Here is a 23,877-nt window from a genome sequence, read left to right as displayed (position 1 = left end):
TTTACTTTACTTTATGCACTTCCTCTGTAAATCCTCCTGGAAATGTAAGAACTTTACTTTATGCACTTCTTCTGTAATCCCTCCTGGAAATGTAAGAACTTTATGCACTTCCTCTGTAATCCCTCCTGGAAATGTTAGAACTCTACTTTGTGCACTTCCTCTTTAATCCCTCCTGGAAATGTAAAAACTCTGCTTTATGCACTTCCTCTGTAATTCCTCCTGTAAATGTAAGAAATTTACTTTGTGCACTACCTCTGTAATCCCTCAAGGAAATGTAAGAACGTTGTGCATTTCCTGTGTAATCCCTCCTGGAAATGTAAGAACTTTACTTTACTTTATGCACTTCCTCTGTAAATCCTCCTAGAAATGTAAGAACTTTACTTTATGCACTTCTTCTGTAATCCCTCCTGGAAATGTAAGAACTTTATGCACTTCCTCTGTAATCCCTCCTGGAAATGTTAGAACTCTACTTTGTGCACTTCCTCTTTAATCCCTCCTGGAAATGTAAAAACTCTACTTTGTGCACTTCCTCTGTAATTCCTCCTGGAAATGTAAGAACTCTACTTTATGCACTTCCTCTGTAATTCCTCCTGTAAATGTAAGAAATTTACTTTGTGCACTACCTCTGTAATCCCTCATGGAAATGTAAGAACGTTGTGCATTTCCTCTGTAAACCCTCCTGGAAATGTAAGGACTCTACTTTATGCACTTCCTCTGTAATTCCCCCTGGAAATGTAAGAACTTTACGTAATGCACTTCCTCTGTAAATCCTCCTGGAAATGTAAGAACTTTACTTTATGCACTTCTTCTGTAATCCCTCCTGGAAATGTAAGAACTTTATGCACTTCCTCTGTAATCCCTCCTGGAAATGTTAGAACTCTACTTTGTACACTTCCTCTTTAATCCCTCCTGGAAATGTAAAAACTCTACTTTGTGCACTTCCTCTGTAATTCCTCCTGGAAATGTAAGAACTCTACTTTATGCACTTCCTCTGTAATCCCTCCTGGAAATGTAAGAACTCTACTTTATGCACTTCCTCTGTAATTCCCCCTGGAAATGTAAGAACTTTACTTTATGCACTTCCTCTGTAAATCCTCTTGGAAATGTAAGAACTTTATGCACTTCTTCTGTAATCCCTCCTGGAAATGTAAGAACTTTATGCACTTCCTCTGTAATCCCTCCTGGAAATGTTAGAACTCTACTTTGTGCACTTCCTCTTTAATCCCTCCTGGAAATGTAAAAACTCTACTTTGTGCACTTCCTCTGTAATTCCTCCTGGAAATGTAAGAACTCTACTTTATGCACTTCCTCTGTAATTCATCCTGAAAATGTAAGAACTTTACTTTATGCACTTCCTCTGTAATTCCTCCTAGAAATGTAAGAAATCTACTTTGTGCACTTCCTCTGTAATCCCTCCTGGAAATGTAAGAACGTTGTGCATTTCCTCTGTAATTCCTCCTGGAAAGGTAAGAACTTTACTTTATGCACTTCCTCTGTAAATCCTCCTGCAAATGTTAGAACTCTACTTTGTGCACTTCCTCTTTAATCCCTCCTGGAAATGTAAAAACTCTACTTTGTGCACTTCCTCTGTAATCCCTCCTGGAAATGTAAGAACTTTACTTTATGCACTTCCTTTGTAATCCCTCCTGGAAATGTAAGAACTCTACTTTATGCACTTCCTCTGTAATTCCGCCTGGAAATGTAAGAACTTTACTTTATGCACTTCCTCTGTAAATCCTCCTTGAAATGTAAGAACTTTACTTTATGCACTTCTTCTGTAATCCCTCCTGGAAATGTAAGAACTTTATGCACTTCCTCTGTAATCCCTCCTGGAAATGTTAGAACTCTACATTGTACACTTCCTCTTTAATCCCTCCTGGAAATGTAAAAACTCTACTTTGTGCACTTCCTCTGTAATTCCTCCTGGAAATGTAAGAACTCTACTTTATGCACTTCCTCTGTAATCCCTCCTGGAAATGTAAGAACTCTACTTTCTGCACTTCCTCTGTAAATCCTCCTGGAAATGTAAGAACTTTACTTTATGCACTTCTTCTGTAATCCCTCTTGGAAATGTAAGAACTTTATGCACTTCCTCTGTAATCCCTCCTGGAAATGCTAGAACTCTACTTTGTGCACTTCCTCTTTAATCCCTCCTGGAAATGTAAAAACACTACTTTGTGCACTTCCTCTGTAATTCCTCCTGGAAATGTAAGAACTCTACTTTATGCACTTCCTCTGTAATTCATCCTGAAAATGTAAGAATTTTACTTTATGCACTTCCTCTGTAATTCCTCCTAGAAATGTAAGAAATCTACTTTGTGCACTTCCTCTGTAATCCCTCCTGGAAATGTAAGAACGTTGTGCATTTCCTCTGTAATTCCTCCTGGAAAGGTAAGAACTTTACTTTATGCACTTCCTCTGTAAATCCTCCTGCAAATGTTAGAACTCTACTTTGTGCACTTCCTCTTTAATCCCTCCTGGAAATGTAAAAACTCTACTTTGTGCACTTCCTCTGTAATCCCTCCTGGAAATGTAAGAACTTTGTGCACTTTCTCTGTAATTCCTCCTGGAAATGTAAGAACTTTACTTTATGCACTTCCTCTGTAATCCCTACTGGAAATGTAAGAACTTTACTTTATGCACTTCCTCTGTAATTCCTCCTGTAAATGTAAGAAATCTACTTTGTGCACTACCTCTGTAATCCTCCTGGAAATGTAAGAACGTTACTTTATGCTCTTCCTCTGTAATTCCTCATGGAAATGTAAGAAATCTACTTTGTGCACTTCCTCTGTAATCCCTCCTGGAAATGTAAGAACTCTACTTTATGCACTTCCTCTGTAATTCCTCCTGGAAATGTAAGTACTTTACTTTATGCACTTCCTCTGTAAATCCTCCTGGAAATGTAAGAACTTTACTTTCTGCACTTCCTCTTTAATTACTCCTGGAAATGTAAGAAATTTACTTTATGCACTTCCTCTGTAATCCCTCCTAGAAATGTTTGAACGTTGTGCATTTCCTCTGTAATCCTTCCTGGAAATGTTAGTACTCTACTTTGTGCACTTCCTCTGTAATTCCTCCTGGAAATGTAAGTACTTTACTTTATGCACTTCCTCTGTAAATCCTCCTGGAAATGTAAGAACTTTACTTTCTGCACTTCCTCTGTAATCCCTCCTAGAAATGTTTGAACGTTGTGCATTTCCTCTGTAATTCCTCCTGGAAATGTAAGAACTCTACTTTATGCACTTCTTCTGTAATCCCTCCTAGAAATGTTTGAACGTTGTGCATTTCCTCTGTAATTCCTCCTGGAAATGTAAGAACTCTACTTTATGCACTTCTTCTGTAATCCCTCCTGGAAATGTAAGAATTTTACTTTATGCACTTCCTCTGTAAATCCTCCTGGAAATGTAAGGACTCTACTTTGTGCATTTCCTCTAGAATTCTTCCTGGAAATGTAAGAACTTTACTTTATGCACTTTCTCTGTAATCCCTCCTAGAAATCTTTGAACGTTGTGCATTTCCTCTGTAATTCCTCCTGGAAATGTTAGAACTCTACTTTGTGCACTTCCTCTTTAATCCCTCCTGGAAATGTAAAAACTCTACTTTGTGCACTTCCTCTGTAATCCCTCCTGGAAATGTAAGAACTCTACTTCATGCACTTCCTCAGTAATCCCTCCTGGAAATGTAAGAACTCTACTTTCTGCTCATCCCCTGTAATCCCTCCTGGAAATGTAAGGACTCTATTTTCTGCACTTCCTCTGTAATTCCTCCTGGAAATGTAAGAACTTTACTTTATGCACTTCCTCTGTAATTCTTCCTGGAAATGTAAGAAATCTACTTTATGCACTTCCTCTGTAATTCCTCCTGGAAATGTAAGAACTTTACTTTATGCACTTCCTCTGTAATTCCTCCTAGAAATATAAGAAATCTACTTTGTGCACTTCCTCTGTAATCCCTCCTGGAAATGGAAGAACGTTGTGCATTTCCTCTGTAATTCCACCTGGAAATGTAAGAACTCTACTTTGTGCATTTCCTCTATAATTCCTCCTGGAAATGTAAGAACTTTACTTCATGCACTTCCTCTGTAATCCCTCCTGGAAATGTAAGAACTTTACTTTATGCACTTCCTCTATAATCCCTCCTGGAAATGTAAGAACTTTACTTGATGCACTTCCTCTGTAAATCCTCCTGGAAATGTAAGAACTCTACTTTGTGCACTTCCTCTGTAATCCCTCCTGGAAATGTAAGAACTCTACTTTGTGCATTTCCTCTATAATTCCTCCTGGAAATGTAAGAACTTTACTTCATGCACTTCCTCTGTAATCCCTCCTGGAAATGTAACAATTTTATTTTATGCACTTCCTCTGTAAATCCTACTGGAAATGTAAGAACTCTACTTTGTGCACTACCTCTGTAATCCCTCCTGGAAATGTAAGAACTCTACTTTGTGCACTTCCTCTTTAATCCCTCCTGGAAATGTAAGAACGTTGTGCATTTCCTCTGTAATTCCTCCTGGAAAGGTAAGAACTTTACTTTATGCAGTTCCTCTGTAAATCCTCCTCCAAATGTTAGAACTCTACTTTGTGAACTTCCTCTTTAATCCCTCCTGGAAATGTAAGAACTTTACTATATGAACTTCCTCTGTCAATTCTCCTGGAAATGTAAGAACTCTACTCTGTTCACATCCCCTGTAATCCCTCCTGGAAATGTAAGGAGTCTACTTTCTGCACTTCCTCTTTAATCCCTCCTGGAAATGTAAGAACTTTACTTTATGCACTTCCTCTGTAATTCCTCCTGGAAATGTAAGACTTTTACTTTATGCACTTCCTCTGTAATCCCTCCTGGAAATGTTAGAACTCTACTTTGTGCACTTCCTCTTTAATCCCTCCTGGAAATGTAAAAACTCTGCTTTATGCACTTCCTCTGTAATTCCTCCTGTAAATGTAAGAAATTTACTTTGTGCACTACCTCTGTAATCCCTCAAGGAAATGTAAGAACGTTGTGCATTTCCTGTGTAATCCCTCCTGGAAATGTAAGAACTTTACTTTACTTTATGCACTTCCTCTGTAAATCCTCCTAGAAATGTAAGAACTTTACTTTATGCACTTCTTCTGTAATCCCTCCTGGAAATGTAAGAACTTTATGCACTTCCTCTGTAATCCCTCCTGGAAATGTTAGAACTCTACTTTGTGCACTTCCTCTTTAATCCCTCCTGGAAATGTAAAAACTCTACTTTGTGCACTTCCTCTGTAATTCCTCGTGGAAATGTAAGAACTCTACTTTATGCACTTCCTCTGTAATTCCTCCTGTAAATGTAAGAAATTTACTTTGTGCACTACCTCTGTAATCCCTCATGGAAATGTAAGAACGTTGTGCATTTCCTCTGTAATCCCTCCTGGAAATGTAAGGACTCTACTTTATGCACTTCCTCTGTAATTCCCCCTGGAAATGTAAGAACTTTACGTAATGCACTTCCTCTGTAAATCCTCCTGGAAATGTAAGAACTTTACTTTATGCACTTCTTCTGTAATCCCTCCTGGAAATGTAAGAACTTTATGCACTTCCTCTGTAATCCCTCCTGGAAATGTTAGAACTCTACTTTGTACACTTCCTCTTTAATCCCTCCTGGAAATGTAAAAACTCTACTTTGTGCACTTCCTCTGTAATTCCTCCTGGAAATGTAAGAACTCTACTTTATGCACTTCCTCTGTAATCCCTCCTGGAAATGTAAGAACTCTACTTTATGCACTTCCTCTGTAATTCCCCCTGGAAATGTAAGAACTTTACTTTATGCACTTCCTCTGTAAATCCTCTTGGAAATGTAAGAACTTTATGCACTTCTTCTGTAATCCCTCCTGGAAATGTAAGAACTTTATGCACTTCCTCTGTAATCCCTCCTGGAAATGTTAGAACTCTACTTTGTGCACTTCCTCTTTAATCCCTCCTGGAAATGTAAAAACTCTACTTTGTGCACTTCCTCTGTAATTCCTCCTGGAAATGTAAGAACTCTACTTTATGCACTTCCTCTGTAATTCATCCTGAAAATGTAAGAACTTTACTTTATGCACTTCCTCTGTAATTCCTCCTAGAAATGTAAGAAATCTACTTTGTGCACTTCCTCTGTAATCCCTCCTGGAAATGTAAGAACGTTGTGCATTTCCTCTGTAATTCCTCCTGGAAAGGTAAGAACTTTACTTTATGCACTTCCTCTGTAAATCCTCCTGCAAATGTTAGAACTCTACTTTGTGCACTTCCTCTTTAATCCCTCCTGGAAATGTAAAAACTCTACTTTGTGCACTTCCTCTGTAATCCCTCCTGGAAATGTAAGAACGTTACTTTATGCACTTCCTTTGTAATCCCTCCTGGAAATGTAAGAACTCTACTTTATGCACTTCCTCTGTAATTCCCCCTGGAAATGTAAGAACTTTACTTTATGCACTTCCTCTGTAAATCCTCCTGGAAATGTAAGAACTTTACTTTATGCACTTCTTCTGTAATCCCTCCTGGAAATGTAAGAACTTTATGCACTTCCTCTGTAATCCCTCCTGGAAATGTTAGAACTCTACATTGTACACTTCCTCTTTAATCCCTCCTGGAAATGTAAAAACTCTACTTTGTGCACTTCCTCTGTAATTCCTCCTGGAAATGTAAGAACTCTACTTTATGCACTTCCTCTGTAATCCCTCCTGGAAATGTAAGAACTCTACTTTATGCACTTCCTCTGTAAATCCTCCTGGAAATGTAAGAACTTTACTTTATGCACTTCTTCTGTAATCCCTCCTGGAAATGTAAGAACTTTATGCACTTCCTCTGTAATCCCTCCTGGAAATGCTAGAACTCTACTTTGTGCACTTCCTCTTTAATCCCTCCTGGAAATGTAAAAACACTACTTTGTGCACTTCCTCTGTAATTCCTCCTGGAAATGTAAGAACTCTACTTTATGCACTTCCTCTGTAATTCATCCTGAAAATGTAAGAATTTTACTTTATGCACTTCCTCTGTAATTCCTCCTAGAAATGTAAGAAATCTACTTTGTGCACTTCCTCTGTAATCCCTCCTGGAAATGTAAGAACGTTGTGCATTTCCTCTGTAATTCCTCCTGGAAAGGTAAGAACTTTACTTTATGCACTTCCTCTGTAAATCCTCCTGCAAATGTTAGAACTCTACTTTGTGCACTTCCTCTTTAATCCCTCCTGGAAATGTAAAAACTCTACTTTGTGCACTTCCTCTGTAATCCCTCCTGGAAATGTAAGAACTTTACTTTATGCACTTCCTCTGTAATCCCTCCTGGAAATGTAAGAACTCTACTTTATGCACTTCCTCTGTAATTCCCCCTGGAAATGTAAGAACTTTACTTTATGCACTTCCTCTGTATATCCTCCTGGAAATGTAAGAACTTTACTTTATGCACTACTTCTGTAATCCCTCCTGGAAATGTAAGAACTTTATGCACTTCCTCTGTAATCCCTCCTGGAAATGTTAGAACTCTACTTTGTGCACTTCCTCTTTAATCCCTCCTGGAAATGTAAAAACTCTACTTTGTGCACTTCCTCTGTAATTCCTCCTGGAAATGTAAGAACTTTACTTTATGCACTTTCTCTGTAATCCCTCCTGGAAATGTAAGGACTCTACTTTGTGCACTTCCTCTGTAATTCCTCCTGAAAATGTAAGAACTTTACTTTATGCACTTCCTCTGTAATTCCTCCTAGAAATGTAAGAAATCTACTTTGTGCACTTCCTCTGTAATCCCTCCTGGAAATGTAAGAACGTTGGGCATTTCCTCTGTAATTCCTCCTGGAAAGGTAAGAACTTTACTTTATGCACTTCCTCTGTAAATCCTCCTGCAAATGTTAGAACTCTACTTTGTGCACTTCCTCTTTAATCCCTCCTGGAAATGTAAAAACTCTACTTTGTGCACTTCCTCTGTAATCCCTCCTGGAAATGTAAGAACTTTGTGCACTTTCTCTGTAATTCCTCCTGGAAATGTAAGAACTTTACTTTATGCACTTCCTCTGTAATCCCTACTGGAAATGTAAGAACTTTACTTTATGCACTTCCTCTGTAATTCCTCCTGTAAATGTAAGAAATCTACTTTGTGCACTACCTCTGTAATCCCTCCTGGAAATGTAAGAACGTTGTGCATTTCCTCTTTAATTCCCCCTGGAAATGTAAGAATTTTACTTTATGCACTTCCTCTGTAATCCCTCCTGGAAATGTAAGAACTTTACTTTACTTTATGCACTTCCTCTGTAAATCCTCCTGGAAATGTAAGAACGTTACTTTATGCTCTTCCTCTGTAATTCCTCATGGAAATGTAAGAAATCTACTTTGTGCACTTCCTCTGTAATCCCTGCTGGAAATGTAAGAACTCTACTTTATGCACTTTCTCTGTAATTCCTCCTGGAAATGTAAGTACTTTACTTTATGCACTTCCTCTGTAAATCCTCCTGGAAATGTAAGAACTTTACTTTCTGCACTTCCTCTTTAATTACTCCTGGAAATGTAAGAAATTTACTTTATGCACTTCCTCTGTAATCCCTCCTAGAAATGTTTGAACGTTGTGCATTTCCTCTGTAATCCTTCCTGGAAATGTTAGTACTCTACTTTGTGCACTTCCTCTGTAATTCCTCCTGGAAATGTAAGTACTTTACTTTATGCACTTCCTCTGTAAATCCTCCTGGAAATGTAAGAACTTTACTTTCTGCACTTCCTCTGTAATCCCTCCTAGAAATGTTTGAACGTTGTGCATTTCCTCTGTAATTCCTCCTGGAAATGTAAGAACTCTACTTTATGCACTTCTTCTGTAATCCCTCCTGGAAATGTAAGAATTTTACTTTATGCACTTCCTCTGTAAATCCTCCTGGAAATGTAAGGACTCTACTTTGTGCATTTCCTCTAGAATTCTTCCTGGAAATGTAAGAACTTTACTTTATGCACTTCCTCTGTAATCCCTCCTAGAAATCTTTGAACGTTGTGCATTTCCTCTGTAATTCCTCCTGGAAATGTTAGAACTCTACTTTGTGCACTTCCTCTTTAATCCCTCCTGGAAATGTAAAAACTCTACTTTGTGCACTTCCTCTGTAATCCCTCCTGGAAATGTAAGAACTCTACTTCATGCACTTCCTCAGTAATCCCTCCTGGAAATGTAAGAACTCTACTTTCTGCTCATCCCCTGTAATCCCTCCTGGAAATGTAAGGACTCTATTTTCTGCACTTCCTCTGTAATTCCTCCTGGAAATGTAAGAACTTTACTTTATGCACTTCCTCTGTAATTCTTCCTGGAAATGTAAGAAATCTACTTTGTGCACTTCCTCTATAATCCCTCCTAGAAATGTAAGAACTTTGCACATTTCCTCTGTAATTTCTCCTGGAAATGTAAGAACTCTACTTTGTGCACATCCCCTGTAATCCCTCCTGGAAATGTAAGAACTCAACTTTGTGCACATACCCTGTAATCCCTCCTGGAAATGTAAGGACTCTATTTTCTGCACTTCCTCTGTAATTCCTCCTGGAAATGTAAGAACTTTACTATATACACTTCCTCTGTAAATTCTCCTGGAAATGTAAGAACTTTACTTTATGCACTTCCTCTGTAATCCCTCCTAGAAATATTTGAACGTTGTGCATTTCCTCTGTAATTCATCCTGGATATGTAAGAACTCTACTTTATGCACTTCCTCTGTAATCCCTCCTGGAAATGTAAGAACTTTACTTTATGCACTTCCTCTGTAATCCCTCCAGGAAATGTAAGGTCTCTACTTTCTGCACTTCCTCTTTAATTCCACCTGGAAATGTAAGAACTATACTTAATTCACTTCCTCTGTAATCCCTCCTGGAAATGTAAGAACTTTACTTGATGCACTTCCTCTGTAAATCCTCCTGAAAATGTAAGAACTCTACTTTGTACACTTCCTCTGTAATCCCTCCTGGAAATGTAAGAACTCTACTTTGTGCATTTCCTCTATAATTCCTCCTGGAAATGTAAGAGCTTTACTTCATGCACTTCCTCTGTAATCCCTCCTGGAAATGTAAGAATTTTATTTTATGCACTTCCTCTGTAAATCCTACTGGAAATGTAAGAACTCTACTTTGTGCACACCCCTGTAATCCCTCCTGGAAATGTAAGAACTTTACTTTATGCACTTCCTCTGTAATATTCCGGGAAATGTAAGAACTCTACTTTGTGCATTTCCTCTATAATTCCTCCTGGAAATGTAAGAACTTTACTTTATCCACTTCTTCTGTAATCCTTCCTGGAAATGTAAGAACTTTACTTTATGCACTTCCGCTGTAACCCCTCCTGGAAATGTTAGAACTCTACTTTGTGCACTTCCTCTTTAATCCCTCCTGGAAATGTAAAAACTCTATTTTGTACACTTCCTCTGTAATTCCTCCTGGAAATGTAAGAACTCTACTTTATGCACTTCCTCTGTAATTCCTCCTGGAAATGTAAGAACTTTACTTTATGCACTTCTTCTGTAATTCCTCCTAGAAATATAAGAAATCTACTTTGTGCACTTCCTCTGTAATCCCTCCTGGAAATGTAAGAACGTTGTGCATTTCCTCTGTAATTCCACCTGGAAATGTAAGAACTCTACTTTGTGCACTTCCTCTTTAATCCCTCCTGGAAATGTAAAAACTCTACTTTGTGCACTTCCTCTGTAATTCCTCCTGGAAATGTAAGAACTCTACTTTATGCACTTCCTCTGTAATTCATCCTGAAAATGTAAGAACTTTACTTTATGCACTTCCTCTGTAATTCCTCCTAGAAATGTAAGAAATCTACTTTGTGCACTTCCTCTGTAATCCCTCCTGGAAATGTAAGAACGTTGTGCATTTCCTCTGTAATTCCTCCTGGAAAGGTAAGAACTTTACTTTATGCACTTCCTCTGTAAATCCTCCTGCAAATGTTAGAACTCTACTTTGTGCACTTCCTCTTTAATCCCTCCTGGAAATGTAAAAACTCTACTTTGTGCACTTCCTCTGTAATCCCTCCTGGAAATGTAAGAACTTTACTTTATGCACTTCCTTTGTAATCCCTCCTGGAAATGTAAGAACTCTACATTGTACACTTCCTCTTTAATCCCTCCTGGAAATGTAAAAACTCTACTTTGTGCACTTCCTCTGTAATTCCTCCTGGAAATGTAAGAACTCTACTTTATGCACTTCCTCTGTAATCCCTCCTGGAAATGTAAGAACTCTACTTTATGCACTTCCTCTGTAAATCCTCCTGGAAATGTAAGAACTTTACTTTATGCACTTCTTCTGTAATCCCTCCTGGAAATGTAAGAACTTTATGCACTTCCTCTGTAATCCCTCCTGGAAATGCTAGAACTCTCCTTTGTGCACTTCCTCTTTAATCCCTCCTGGAAATGTAAAAACACTACTTTGTGCACTTCCTCTGTAATTCCTCCTGGAAATGTAAGAACTCTACTTTATGCACTTCCTCTGTAATTCATCCTGAAAATGTAAGAATTTTACTTTATGCACTTCCTCTGTAATTCCTCCTAGAAATGTAAGAAATCTACTTTGTGCACTTCCTCTGTAATCCCTCCTGGAAATGTAAGAACGTTGTGCATTTCCTCTGTAATTCCTCCTGGAAAGGTAAGAACTTTACTTTATGCACTTCCTCTGTAAATCCTCCTGCAAATGTTAGAACTCTACTTTGTGCACTTCCTCTTTAATCCCTCCTGGAAATGTAAAAACTCTACTTTGTGCACTTCCTCTGTAATCCCTCCTGGAAATGTAAGAACTTTACTTTATGCACTTCCTCTGTAATCCCTCCTGGAAATGTAAGAACTCTACTTTATGCACTTCCTCTGTAATTCCCCCTGGAAATGTAAGAACTTTACTTTATGCACTTCCTCTGTATATCCTCCTGGAAATGTAAGAACTTTACTTTATGCACTTCTTCTGTAATCCCTCCTGGAAATGTAAGAACTTTATGCACTTCCTCTGTAATCCCTCCTGGAAATGTTAGAACTCTACTTTGTGCACTTCCTCTTTAATCCCTCCTGGAAATGTAAAAACTCTACTTTGTGCACTTCCTCTGTAATTCCTCCTGGAAATGTAAGAACTTTACTTTATGCACTTTCTCTGTAATCCCTCCTGGAAATGTAAGGACTCTACTTTGTGCACTTCCTCTGTAATTCCTCCTGAAAATGTAAGAACTTTACTTTATGCACTTCCTCTGTAATTCCTCCTAGAAATGTAAGAAATCTACTTTGTGCACTTCCTCTGTAATCCCTCCTGGAAATGTAAGAACGTTGGGCATTTCCTCTGTAATTCCTCCTGGAAAGGTAAGAACTTTACTTTATGCACTTCCTCTGTAAATCCTCCTGCAAATGTTAGAACTCTACTTTGTGCACTTCCTCTTTAATCCCTCCTGGAAATGTAAAAACTCTACTTTGTGCACTTCCTCTGTAATCCCTCCTGGAAATGTAAGAACTTTGTGCACTTTCTCTGTAATTCCTCCTGGAAATGTAAGAACTTTACTTTATGCACTTCCTCTGTAATCCCTACTGGAAATGTAAGAACTTTACTTTATGCACTTCCTCTGTAATTCCTCCTGTAAATGTAAGAAATCTACTTTGTGCACTACCTCTGTAATCCCTCCTGGAAATGTAAGAACGTTGTGCATTTCCTCTTTAATTCCCCCTGGAAATGTAAGAATTTTACTTTATGCACTTCCTCTGTAATCCCTCCTGGAAATGTAAGAACTTTACTTTACTTTATGCACTTCCTCTGTAAATCCTCCTGGAAATGTAAGAACGTTACTTTATGCTCTTCCTCTGTAATTCCTCATGGAAATGTAAGAAATCTACTTTGTGCACTTCCTCTGTAATCCCTGCTGGAAATGTAAGAACTCTACTTTATGCACTTCCTCTGTAATTCCTCCTGGAAATGTAAGTACTTTACTTTATGCACTTCCTCTGTAAATCCTCCTGGAAATGTAAGAACTTTACTTTCTGCACTTCCTCTTTAATTACTCCTGGAAATGTAAGAAATTTACTTTATGCACTTCCTCTGTAATCCCTCCTAGAAATGTTTGAACGTTGTGCATTTCCTCTGTAATCCTTCCTGGAAATGTTAGTACTCTACTTTGTGCACTTCCTCTGTAATTCCTCCTGGAAATGTAAGTACTTTACTTTATGCACTTCCTCTGTAAATCCTCCTGGAAATGTAAGAACTTTACTTTCTGCACTTCCTCTGTAATCCCTCCTAGAAATGTTTGAACGTTGTGCATTTCCTCTGTAATTCCTCCTGGAAATGTAAGAACTCTACTTTATGCACTTCTTCTGTAATCCCTCCTGGAAATGTAAGAATTTTACTTTATGCTCTTCCTCTGTAAATCCTCCTGGAAATGTAAGGACTCCACTTTGTGCATTTCCTCTAGAATTCTTCCTGGAAATGTAAGAACTTTACTTTATGCACTTCCTCTGTAATCCCTCCTAGAAATCTTTGAACGTTGTGCATTTCCTCTGTAATTCCTCCTGGAAATGTTAGAACTCTACTTTGTGCACTTCCTCTTTAATCCCTCCTGGAAATGTAAAAACTCTACTTTGTGCACTTCCTCTGTAATCCCTCCTGGAAATGTAAGAACTCTACTTCATGCACTTCCTCAGTAATCCCTCCTGGAAATGTAAGAACTCTACTTTCTGCTCATCCCCTGTAATCCCTCCTGGAAATGTAAGGACTCTATTTTCTGCACTTCCTCTGTAATTCCTCCTGGAAATGTAAGAACTTTACTTTATGCACTTCCTCTGTAATTCTTCCTGGAAATGTAAGAAATCTACTTTGTGCACTTCCTCTATAATCCCTCCTAGAAATCTAAGAACTTTGCACATTTCCTCTGTAATTTCTCCTGGAAATGTAAGAACTCTACTTTGTGCACATCCCCTGTAATCCCTCCTGGAAATGTAAGAACTCAACTTTGTGCACATACCCTGTAATCCCTCCTGGAAATGTAAGGACTCTATTTTCTGCACTTCCTCTGTAATTCCTCCTGGAAATGTAAGAACTTTACTATATACACTTCCTCTGTAAATTCTCCTGGAAATGTAAGAACTTTACTTTATGCACTTCCTCTGTAATCCCTCCTAGAAATATTTGAACGTTGTGCATTTCCTCTGTAATTCATCCTGGATATGTAAGAACTCTACTTTATGCACTTCCTCTGTAATCCCTCCTGGAAATGTAAGAACTTTACTTTATGCACTTCCTCTGTAATCCCTCCAGGAAATGTAAGGTCTCTACTTTCTGCACTTCCTCTTTAATTCCACCTGGAAATGTAAGAACTATACTTAATTCACTTCCTCTGTAATCCCTCCTGGAAATGTAAGAACTTTACTTGATGCACTTCCTCTGTAAATCCTCCTGAAAATGTAAGAACTCTACTTTGTACACTTCCTCTGTAATCCCTCCTGGAAATGTAAGAACTCTACTTTGTGCATTTCCTCTATAATTCCTCCTGGAAATGTAAGAGCTTTACTTCATGCACTTCCTCTGTAATCCCTCCTGGAAATGTAAGAATTTTATTTTATGCACTTCCTCTGTAAATCCTACTGGAAATGTAAGAACTCTACTTTGTGCACACCCCTGTAATCCCTCCTGGAAATGTAAGAACTTTACTTTATGCACTTCCTCTGTAATCCCTCCGGGAAATGTAAGAACTCTACTTTGTGCATTTCCTCTATAATTCCTCCTGGAAATGTAAGAACTTTACTTTATCCACTTCTTCTGTAATCCTTCCTGGAAATGTAAGAACTTTACTTTATGCACTTCCGCTGTAACCCCTCCTGGAAATGTTAGAACTCTACTTTGTGCACTTCCTCTTTAATCCCTCCTGGAAATGTAAAAACTCTACTTTGTACACTTCCTCTGTAATTCCTCCTGGAAATGTAAGAACTCTACTTTATGCACTTCCTCTGTAATTCCTCCTGGAAATGTAAGAACTTTACTTTATGCACTTCTTCTGTAATTCCTCCTAGAAATATAAGAAATCTACTTTGTGCACTTCCTCTGTAATCCCTCCTGGAAATGTAAGAACGTTGTGCATTTCCACTGTAATTCCACCTGGAAATGTAAGAACTCTACTTTGTGCACTTCCTCTTTAATCCCTCCTGGAAATGTAAAAACTCTACTTTGTGCACTTCCTCTGTAATTCCTCCTGGAAATGTAAGAACTCTACTTTATGCACTTCCTCTGTAATTCATCCTGAAAATGTAAGAACTTTACTTTATGCACTTCCTCTGTAATTCCTCCTAGAAATGTAAGAAATCTACTTTGTGCACTTCCTCTGTAATCCCTCCTGGAAATGTAAGAACGTTGTGCATTTCCTCTGTAATTCCTCCTGGAAAGGTAAGAACTTTACTTTATGCACTTCCTCTGTAAATCCTCCTGCAAATGTTAGAACTCTACTTTGTGCACTTCCTCTTTAATCCCTCCTGGAAATGTAAAAACTCTACTTTGTGCACTTCCTCTGTAATCCCTCCTGGAAATGTAAGAACTTTACTTTATGCACTTCCTTTGTAATCCCTCCTGGAAATGTAAGAACTCTACTTTATGCACTTCCTCTGTAATTCCCCCTGGAAATGTAAGAACTTTACTTTATGCACTTCCTCTGTAAATCCTCCTGGAAATGTAAGAACTTTACTTTATGCACTTCTTCTGTAATCCCTCCTGGAAATGTAAGAACTTTATGCACTTCCTCTGTAATCCCTCCTGGAAATGTTAGAACTCTACATTGTACACTTCCTCTTTAATCCCTCCTGGAAATGTAAAAACTCTACTTTGTGCACTTCCTCTGTAATTCCTCCTGGAAATGTAAGAACTCTACTTTATGCACTTCCTCTGTAATCCCTCCTGGAAATGTAAGAACTCTACTTTATGCACTTCCTCTGTAAATCCTCCTGGAAATGTAAGAACTTTACTTTATGCACTTCTTCTGTAATCCCTCCTGGAAATGTAAGAACTTTATGCACTTCCTCTGTAATCCCTCCTGGAAATGCTAGAACTCTACTTTGTGCACTTCCTCTTTAATCCCTCCTGGAAATGTAAAAACACTACTTTGTGCACTTCCTCTGTAATTCCTCCTGGAAATGTAAGAACTCTACTTTATGCACTTCCTCTGTAATTCATCCTGAAAATGTAAGAATTTTACTTTATGCACTTCCTCTGTAATTCCTCCTAGAAATGTAAGAAATCTACTTTGTGCACTTCCTCTGTAATCCCTCCTGGAAATGTAAGAACGTTGTGCATTTCCTCTGTAATTCCTCCTGGAAAGGTAAGAACTTTACTTTATGCACTTCCTCTGTAAATCCTCCTGCAAATGTTAGAACTCTACTTTGTGCACTTCCTCTTTAATCCCTCCTGGAAATGTAAAAACTCTACTTTGTGCACTTCCTCTGTAATCCCTCCTGGAAATGTAAGAACTTTACTTTATGCACTTCCTCTGTAATCCCTCCTGGAAATGTAAGAACTCTACTTTATGCACTTCCTCTGTAATTCCCCCTGGAAATGTAAGAACTTTACTTTATGCACTTCCTCTGTATATCCTCCTGGAAATGTAAGAACTTTACTTTATGCACTTCTTCTGTAATCCCTCCTGGAAATGTAAGAACTTTATGCACTTCCTCTGTAATCCCTCCTGGAAATGTTAGAACTCTACTTTGTGCACTTCCTCTTTAATCCCTCCTGGAAATGTAAAAACTCTACTTTGTGCACTTCCTCTGTAATTCCTCCTGGAAATGTAAGAACTTTACTTTATGCACTTTCTCTGTAATCCCTCCTGGAAATGTAAGGACTCTACTTTGTGCACTTCCTCTGTAATTCCTCCTGAAAATGTAAGAACTTTACTTTATGCACTTCCTCTGTAATTCCTCCTAGAAATGTAAGAAATCTACTTTGTGCACTTCCTCTGTAATCCCTCCTGGAAATGTAAGAACGTTGGGCATTTCCTCTGTAATTCCTCCTGGAAAGGTAAGAACTTTACTTTATGCACTTCCTCTGTAAATCCTCCTGCAAATGTTAGAACTCTACTTTGTGCACTTCCTCTTTAATCCCTCCTGGAAATGTAAAAACTCTACTTTGTGCACTTTCTCTGTAATTCCTCCTGGAAATGTAAGAACTTTACTTTATGCACTTCCTCTGTAATCCCTACTGGAAATGTAAGAACTTTACTTTATGCACTTCCTCTGTAATTCCTCCTGTAAATGTAAGAAATCTACTTTGTGCACTACCTCTGTAATCCCTCCTGGAAATGTAAGAACGTTGTGCATTTCCTCTTTAATTCCCCCTGGAAATGTAAGAATTTTACTTTATGCACTTCCTCTGTAATCCCTCCTGGAAATGTAAGAACTTTACTTTACTTTATGCACTTCCTCTGTAAATCCTCCTGGAAATGTAAGAACGTTACTTTATGCTCTTCCTCTGTAATTCCTCATGGAAATGTAAGAAATCTACTTTGTGCACTTCCTCTGTAATCCCTGCTGGAAATGTAAGAACTCTACTTTATGCACTTCCTCTGTAATTCCTCCTGGAAATGTAAGTACTTTACTTTATGCACTTCCTCTGTAAATCCTCCTGGAAATGTAAGAACTTTACTTTCTGCACTTCCTCTTTAATTACTCCTGGAAATGTAAGAAATTTACTTTATGCACTTCCTCTGTAATCCCTCCTAGAAATGTTTGAACGTTGTGCATTTCCTCTGTAATCCTTCCTGGAAATGTTAGTACTCTACTTTGTGCACTTCCTCTGTAATTCCTCCTGGAAATGTAAGTACTTTACTTTATGCACTTCCTCTGTAAATCCTCCTGGAAATGTAAGAACTTTACTTTCTGCACTTCCTCTGTAATCCCTCCTAGAAATGTTTGAACGTTGTGCATTTCCTCTGTAATTCCTCCTGGAAATGTAAGAACTCTACTTTATGCACTTCTTCTGTAATCCCTCCTGGAAATGTAAGAATTTTACTTTATGCACTTCCTCTGTAAATCCTCCTGGAAATGTAAGGACTCTACTTTGTGCATTTCCTCTAGAATTCTTCCTGGAAATGTAAGAACTTTACTTTATGCACTTCCTCTGTAATCCCTCCTAGAAATCTTTGAACGTTGTGCATTTCCTCTGTAATTCCTCCTGGAAATGTTAGAACTCTACTTTGTGCACTTCCTCTTTAATCCCTCCTGGAAATGTAAAAACTCTACTTTGTGCACTTCCTCTGTAATCCCTCCTGGAAATGTAAGAACTCTACTTCATGCACTTCCTCAGTAATCCCTCCTGGAAATGTAAGAACTCTACTTTCTGCTCATCCCCTGTAATCCCTCCTGGAAATGTAAGGACTCTATTTTCTGCACTTCCTCTGTAATTCCTCCTGGAAATGTAAGAACTTTACTTTATGCACTTCCTCTGTAATTCTTCCTGGAAATGTAAGAAATCTACTTTGTGCACTTCCTCTATAATCCCTCCTAGAAATGTAAGAACTTTGCACATTTCCTCTGTAATTTCTCCTGGAAATGTAAGAACTCTACTTTGTGCACATACCCTGTAATCCCTCCTGGAAATGTAAGGACTCTATTTTCTGCACTTCCTCTGTAATTCCTCCTGGAAATGTAAGAACTTTACTATATACACTTCCTCTGTAAATTCTCCTGGAAATGTAAGAACTTTACTTTATGCACTTCCTCTGTAATCCCTCCTAGAAATATTTGAACGTTGTGCATTTCCTCTGTAATTCATCCTGGATATGTAAGAACTCTACTTTATGCACTTCCTCTGTAATCCCTCCTGGAAATGTAAGAACTTTACTTTATGCACTTCCTCTGTAATCCCTCCAGGAAATGTAAGGTCTCTACTTTCTGCACTTCCTCTTTAATTCCACCTGGAAATGTAAGAACTATACTTAATTCACTTCCTCTGTAATCCCTCCTGGAAATGTAAGAACTTTACTTGATGCACTTCCTCTGTAAATCCTCCTGAAAATGTAAGAACTCTACTTTGTACACTTCCTCTGTAATCCCTCCTGGAAATGTAAGAACTCTACTTTGTGCATTTCCTCTATAATTCCTCCTGGAAATGTAAGAGCTTTACTTCATGCACTTCCTCTGTAATCCCTCCTGGATGTAAGAATTTTATTTTATGCACTTCCTCTGTAAATCCTACTGGAAATGTAAGAACTCTACTTTGTGCACACCCCTGTAATCCCTCCTGGAAATGTAAGAACTTTACTTTATGCACTTCCTCTGTAATCCCTCCGGGAAATGTAAGAACTCTACTTTGTGCATTTCCTCTATAATTCCTCCTGGAAATGTAAGAACTTTACTTTATCCACTTCTTCTGTAATCCTTCCTGGAAATGTAAGAACTTTACTTTATGCACTTCCGCTGTAACCCCTCCTGGAAATGTTAGAACTCTACTTTGTGCACTTCCTCTTTAATCCCTCCTGGAAATGTAAAAACTCTACTTTGTACACTTCCTCTGTAATTCCTCCTGGAAATGTAAGAACTCTACTTTATGCACTTCCTCTGTAATTCCTCCTGGAAATGTAAGAACTTTACTTTATGCACTTCTTCTGTAATTCCTCCTAGAAATATAAGAAATCTACTTTGTGCACTTCCTCTGTAATCCCTCCTGGAAATGTAAGAACGTTGTGCATTTCCTCTGTAATTCCACCTGGAAATGTAAGAACTCTACTTTGTGCATTTCCTCTATAATTCCTCCTGGAAATGTAAGAACTTTACTTCATGCACTTCCTCTGTAATCCCTCCTGGAAATGTAAGAACTTTACTTTATGCACTTCCTCTATAATCCCTCCTGGAAATGTAAGAACTTTACTTGATGCACTTCCTCTGTAAATCCTCCTGGAAATGTAAGAACTCTACTTTGTGCACTTCCTCTGTAATCCCTCCTGGAAATGTAAGAACTCTACTTTGTGCATTTCCTCTATAATTCTTCCTGGAAATGTAAGAACTTTACTTCATGCACTTCCTCTGTAATCCCTCCTGGAAATGTAACAATTTTATTTTATGCACTTCCTCTGTAAATCCTACTGGAAATGTAAGAACTCTACTTTGTGCACTACCTCTGTAATCCCTCCTGGAAATGTAAGAACTCTACTTTGTGCACTTCCTCTTTAATCCCTCCTGGAAATGTAAGAACGTTGTGCATTTCCTCTGTAATTCCTCCTGGAAAGGTAAGAACTTTACTTTATGCACTTCCTTTGTAAATCCTCCTCCAAATGTTAGAACTCTACTTTGTGAACTTCCTCTTTAATCCCTCCTGGAAATGTAAGAACTTTACTATATGAACTTCCTCTGTCAATTCTCCTGGAAATGTAAGAACTCTACTCTGTTCACATCCCCTGTAATCCCTCCTGGAAATGTAAGGAGTCTACTTTCTGCACTTCCTCTTTAATCCCTCCTGGAAATGTAAGAACTTTACTTTATGCACTTCCTCTGTAATTCTTCCTGGAAATGTAAGAAATCTACTTTGTGCACATCCTCTGTAATCCCTCCTGGAAATGTAAGAATTTTAGTTTATGCACTTCCTCTGTAATCCCTCCTGGAAATGTAAGAATTTTACTTTATGCACTTCCTCTGTAAATCCTCCTGGAAATGTAAGAACTCTACTTTGTGCACATCCCCTGTAATCCCTCCTGGAAATGTAAGGACTCTACTTTCTGCACTTCCTCTTTAATCCCTCCTGGAAATGTAAGAACTTTACTTTATGCACTTCCTCTGTAATTCTTCCTGGAAATGTAAGAAATCTACTTTGTGCACTTCCTCTATAATCCCTCCTAGAAATGTAAGAACTTTGCACATTTCCTCTGTAATTTCTCCTGGAAATGTAAGAACTCTACTTTGTGCACATCCCCTGTAATCCCTCCTGGAAATGTAAGAACTCAACTTTGTGCACATACCCTGTAATCCCTCCTGGAAATGTAAGGACTCTATTTTCTGCACTTCCTCTGTAATTCCTCCTGGAAATGTAAGAACTTTACTATATACACTTCCTCTGTAAATTCTCCTGGAAATGTAAGAACTTTACTTTATGCACTTCCTCTGTAATCCCTCCTAGAAATATTTGAACGTTGTGCATTTCCTCTGTAATTCCTCCTGGAAATGTAAGAACTCTACTTTATGCACTTCCTCTGTAATCCCTCCTGGAAATGTAAGAACTTTACTTTATGCACTTCCTCTGTAATCCCTCCAGGAAATGTAAGGTCTCTACTTTCTGCACTTCCTCTTTAATTCCACCTGGAAATGTAAGAACTATACTTAATTCACTTCCTCTGTAATCCCTCCTGGAAATGTAAGAACTTTACTTGATGCACTTCCTCTGTAAATTCTCCTGAAAATGTAAGAACTCTACTTTGTACACTTCCTCTGTAATCCCTCCTGGAAATGTAAGAACTCTACTTTGTGCATTTCCTCTATAATTCCTCCTGGAAATGTAAGAACTTTACTTCATGCACTTCCTCTGTAATCCCTCCTGGAAATGTAAAAACTCTACTTTGAACACTTCCTCTGTAATTCCTCCTGGAAATGTAAGAACTCTACTTCATGCACTTCCTCTGTAATTCCTCCTGGAAATGTAAGAACTTTACTTTATGCACTTCCTCTGTAATTCCTCCTAGAAATATAAGAAATCTACTTTGTGCACTTCCTCTGTAATCCCTCCTGGAAATGTAAGAACGTTGTGCATTTCCTCTGTAATTCCACCTGGAAATGTAAGAACTCTACTTTGTGCATTTCCTCTATAATTCCTCCTGGAAATGTAAGAACTTTACTTCATGCACTTCCTCTGTAATCCCTCCTGGAAATGTAAGAACTTTACTTTATGCACTTCCTCTATAATCGCTCCTGGAAATGTAAGAACTTTACTTGATGCACTTCCTCTGTAAATCCTCCTGGAAATGTAAGAACTCTACTTTGTGCACTTCCTCTGTAATCCCTCCTGGAAATGTAAGAACTCTACTTTGTGCATTTCCTCTATAATTCCTCCTGGAAATGTAAGAACTTTACTTCATGCACTTCCTCTGTAATCCCTCCTGGAAATGTAACAATTTTATTTTATGCACTTCCTCTGTAAATCCTACTGGAAATGTAAGAACTCTACTTTGTGCACTACCTCTGTAATCCCTCCTGGAAATGTAAGAACTCTACTTTGTGCACTTCCTCTTTAATCCCTCCTGGAAATGTAAGAACGTTGTGCATTTCCTCTGTAATTCCTCCTGGAAAGGTAAGAACTTTACTTTATGCACTTCCTCTGTAAATCCTCCTCCAAATGTTAGAACTCTACTTTGTGAACTTCCTCTTTAATCCCTCCTGGAAATGTAAAAACTCTACTTTATACACTTCCTCTGTAATCCCTCCTGGAAATGTAAGAACTTTACTATATGAACTTCCTCTGTCAATTCTCCTGGAAATGTAAGAACTCTACTTTGTTCACATCCCCTGTAATCCCTCCTGGAAATGTAAGGAGTCTACTTTCTGCACTTCCTCTTTAATCCCTCCTGGAAATGTAAGAACTTTACTTTATGCACTTCCTCTGTAATTCCTCCTGGAAATGTAAGACTTTTACTTTATGCACTTCCTCTGTAATCCCTCCTGGAAATGTAAGAATTTTACTTTATGCACTTCCTCTGTAAATCCTCCTGGAAATGTAAGAAATCTACTTTGTGCACATCCCCTGTAATCCCTCCTGGAAATGTAAGGACTCTACTTTCTACACTTCCTCTTTAATCCCTCCTGGAAATGTAAGAACTTTACTTTACGCACTTCCTCTGTAATTCCTCCTGGAAATGTAAGAACTTTACTTTTTGCACTTCCTCTGTAAATACTCCTGGAAATGTAAGAACTCTACTTTGTGCACTTCTTCTGTAATCCCTCCTGGAAATGTAAGAACTTTACTTTATGCACTTCCGCTATAACCCCTCCTGGAAATGTTAGAACTCTACTTTGTGCACTTCCTCTTTAATCCCTTCTGGAAATGTAAAAACTGTACTTTGTGCACTTCCTCTGTAATTCCTCCTGGAAATGTAAGGACTCTACTTTCTGCACTTCCTCTTAAAATACTCCTGGAAATGTAAGAACTTTACTTTGTGCACTTCCTCTGTAATTCCTCCTAGAAATGTAAGAAATCTACTTCATGCACTTCCTCTGTAATCCCTCCTGGAAATGTAAGAACGTTGTGCATTTCCTCTGTAATTCCTCCTCGAAAGGTTAGAACTTTACTTTATGCACTTCCTCTGTAAATCCTCCTGCCAATGTTAGAACTCTACTTTGTGCACTTCCTCTTTAATCCCTCCTGGAAATGTAAAAACTCTACTTTGTGCACTTCCTCTGTAATCCCTCCTGGAAATGTAAGAACTTTGTGCACTTTCTCTGTAATTCCTCCTGGAAATGTAAGAACTCTACTATATGCACTTCCTCTGTAATTCCTCTTGGAAATGTAAGAACTCTACTTTGTGCACATCCCCTGTAATCCCTCCTGGAAATGTAAGGACTCTATTTTCTGCACTTCCTCTGTAATTCCTCCTGGAAATGTAAGAACTTTACTTTATGCACTTCCTCTGTAATTCCTCCTGGAAATGTAAAACTTTTACTTTATGCACTTCCTCTGTAATCCCTCCTGGAAATGTAAGAATTTTACTTTATGCACTTCCTCTGTAAATCCTCCTGGAAATGTAAAAACTCTACTTTGTGTTCATCCCCTGTAATCCCTCCTGGAAATGTAAGGACTCTACTTTCTGCTCTTCCTCTTTAATCCCTCCTGGAAATGTAAGAACTTTACTTTATGCACTTCCTCTGTAATCCCTCCTGGAAATGTAAGAACTTTACTTTTTGCACTTCCTCTGTAAATACTCCTGGAAATGTAAGAACTCTA

Source organism: Phyllobates terribilis, unplaced genomic scaffold (genome assembly GCF_046119375.1).
Source record: "Phyllobates terribilis strain yellow unplaced genomic scaffold, ASM4611937v1 Scaffold_46__1_contigs__length_10046794, whole genome shotgun sequence".
Lineage (NCBI taxonomy): Eukaryota > Metazoa > Chordata > Amphibia > Anura > Dendrobatidae > Phyllobates > Phyllobates terribilis.
This window is presented reverse-complemented; position numbering follows the sequence as displayed.